This window comes from Chrysochloris asiatica, unplaced genomic scaffold (genome assembly GCF_000296735.1).
Source record: "Chrysochloris asiatica unplaced genomic scaffold, ChrAsi1.0 scaffold00042, whole genome shotgun sequence".
Taxonomy (NCBI): Eukaryota; Metazoa; Chordata; class Mammalia; order Afrosoricida; family Chrysochloridae; genus Chrysochloris; species Chrysochloris asiatica.
In genome coordinates, this window is record NW_006408560.1 from 17,670,538 (window position 1) to 17,673,930 (window position 3,393).

Sequence of the window (3,393 nt, forward strand, 5' to 3'; positions counted from 1 at the left end):
TGAGTCGGGTCCGACCCATAGCGACCCTGTACAGGGTTTCCAAGGGTGTAAATCTTTACGGGAGTAGAAAGCCTCATCTTTCTCCCGCGAGTAGGGGCCCATATTAAGAGCAAAGGCCTGGTGGCAGTAGCCAAGTAGAGTTTGTTCTAATTGAAAAATTGTATCCTGAGTTTTTCCTGTTATTTCCTAGTTGATCCTGATCCTAAATTGTAACCTGGTATGGAACTGTAGGATAAACATCAGACTGCAAGCTATAAGACTGGCAGTTCAAACACACCCATCACTGTTCAGAAACCCTATACAGGGTTGCTATTGTTCAGAACCGACTAAAGAGCACTTAATAACAACAAAAACATAATCATGAATGTGGTCTGTGAATTCTATGTGGCCATGCAACAAATTATTGAACTCAGTAGAGAAGAAGAGTGCTGTGGGAGGAAGATGTCAAAACTGGTAAAAAGAGTCAGAGAGTGGGAGCATGTCTGACCTCTACTTCATAGGAATCAGCTGTGGGTTGCTGATAATTATCCTTCCCCTCGTGAAGATAGATGAAAAGGTCTGATGCCATACCTGTTTTGCATCTTGAAGAAACTCCAAACTGAGGAAGTAAAGGCACAGAGGGAAATAATATTTCTGTTTTACACCTTGTGGTGATTAGGTATTTGGAAATGCATTAAGAATGCCTGAGCAGGGCTAATCAAAGGGCTGTCTGAGGAATAGGACCAGAACAGAAAACACTGGTTACCAGTCAGAAAGAAGAGAATTACAGAAACAGAACCAATTTGCTCTTAATATGGGCCCCTACTCTCTACCTAAGGAGCTCTGGTAGCATAGTGGTTTAGAAAGTTTCATATCAATCTGACAGAGTAGTTTTATGTCTGTTACTCTAATAATAAATCCTAGTAAACAGTACACTTAATAGTAAAAAAAATAGAAAAAGCCTTATATTTTAAATGTCTCTTTTACTCGAACTTTTAATGAATTCATTTTCATTTTATTTTATAAAATTATTAGTCCACAGTGAATTTCATCTCATAGAGGATGAGAAATATAGAAATAGGATATACAGAATATGAGGCATGGTCATATATGAACTGGCAATCATAAGTAAGACATGCAGGGTTTTTTATGTTGTGCTACATTCTTTGGATATTGCCTCCTAAGAAATGGAAGTCCATGTGTGTAAAAGCAATTTTAAAAATCTCTTAGAAAAATTGATTTCTAACTTCTATTAACATGCTAGCAAGGAAACCAGAAAACTGATTTCCACTTCTAAAAAATGTACTTTTCAGGACAGTAGGGAATCGAAGAGGTAATAAATTTGGCAAAGTGAATACTCACAAAGTAAGAATGGCTTTAATTTTATTTTATATTTGGCTGAATATAAAAGCATTATGAGCAAGTTTTTTTTTTAAATACTCAGGGAATATGTACAAAGAAACTTTGAAATGCCAGGTGTGTAGACAACAGATTAGAAAAAAATAAATAAAAGAAGCAAATGACAGAGATGCAACTGTATCTTAAATTTAAATAAAACATTTTCTTCACCAACAACTACCATGGCAGTATAAAATTTTGTCAGAGATATGAAAAATACAATTTCTCACTTTAAACATACCATTTTCCCCCCACCCCTACTGCTAAGTTGTAAACAAATATGCTTATGATGTGTTACTCATTTTGGACTTTGGAAATATTTTATTTTTGGACATATAGGAGAACATTTTTGGAGAGAGCTATCTGTTAGAAGCATAACTGGGTCTGTAGTTTAGAGGATAGCTTTTAAGCGGGTCAATAAAAAAGACATTTGCTGTGGTTACAGTGAAAATTGAGCAAGGGTGGAACTAAAGAAGTAAGTGATGATAAATATTGGCTATACAATCTAACAAATTAGAAGTTAGACAACTCATCATTGGTGCGGGAAAAATAAGGCCACCTGTATCAGCAGCAGAAGAATTATTCTCTATTAACTTCACTGTCCATTGTTTGGAACTTGACTAAAACCATGTAAATATTTATAGCATGGGCCCATATTAAACTTTGTATCAGGACCATTTGTATTAGCACTAAGCTACTAATGATGTTGGAGTCCTGGTGTGGCGCTGTGGGTTAATGCGTTGTCTGCACAGTTGGTTTGAACTGCAAGGTTGTTGGTTCAAGCTCACCAGTTGCTCCTTGGAAACCCTCTAGAGGGTCGCTATGGGTCAGAACCGAGTTGACGACATTTAACAACAACAAAAACACTAATGATGTTGTTGTTGTGAAGTGCCATTGAGTTGGTTCTGACCTATAGTGACCCTGTAAAGGATTTCTGAGGAGCGACTGATGAGCTTGAACCACCAACCTTGCAGTTCAAACCGACTTTACAGTCCAGCTTGGCTGAGTTCACAAATCTGTTGTAACCTGTAGCTTCCTTGTCACTTCTCTGACTCTCCTTTACTGCTAAGCTTTGTTTCCTGGCAATCACTAAAACCTTCTGCCACTCCCATAGCTACTGTTGCTGCTTGAACCACCATAGCCACCTTGGTTTCATGGTTTGGCAAAATATTGACCTCCACCACCATAAGGGCCAGAGCTTCTGCTTCCAAAATTTCCTCCCTTCATGGGTCCAAATTTTTAAGATTGATTTTTTGTAATTGTCAAATCCATGGTAGCTTTCACAACCTTCAAAATTGCTTCCATCATTACCAAATCCATTATAACCATCCCCACTGCCTCCATATCTACCACCACCACGGCTGCCACCAAAGCCACCTCGTCCACTGAAGTTTCCTCCACAACCAAAGTTGTCATTCCCACCAAAACCACCTCCACGGCCACCACCAAAGTTTCCAGAACCATTTTGACCTTTTTGACTGGAGGAGGCACTGGCCATCTCTTGCTTTGACAGGGCTTTCCTTACTTCACAATTGTGGCCATTCACAGTATGATACTTCTGGATAACAATCTTATCTACAGTGTCATGGTCATCAAAGGTTACAAATGCAAAGCCCCTCTTGGTCTCTTCATGATTTCAATCACTTCTATCTTTCCATACTGCTCAAAAGAATCTCTTAGGTGATGCTCTTCAGTGTCTTATTCAATGCCACCAACAAAAATCTTTTTCACAGTTAAGCGGGCACCTGGTCTTTGAGAGTCTTCTCATGAAATGGCCCTCTTTGGTTTCACCACTCTTCCATCCACCTTGTGTGGCCTTGAACTCATGGCTGCATCCTCCTCCTCCACAGTAGAGTAAGTGACAAACCCACAGTCTGTGAGCGTCTCCCATTGCTCAAAATGGCTCCTCAGGCTCTCATCTGTTGTTTCAAAGCTCAAACCGCCTATGAAGAGTTTCCGCAGCTGTTCGGGCTCTTTAGGAGACTCTGACTTAGACATGACGGCAGTGGGGGGGAG

The 3,393-nt window shown here is 39.6% G+C and overlaps 1 pseudogene; it reads right to left on the reverse strand.

Moving 5' to 3' along the window:
• Nucleotides 1–2,466: 2,466 nt before the first annotated feature.
• Nucleotides 2,467–3,375, reverse strand: LOC102820749 (annotated as a pseudogene).
• Between the last annotated feature and the right edge of the window lie 18 nt (nucleotides 3,376–3,393).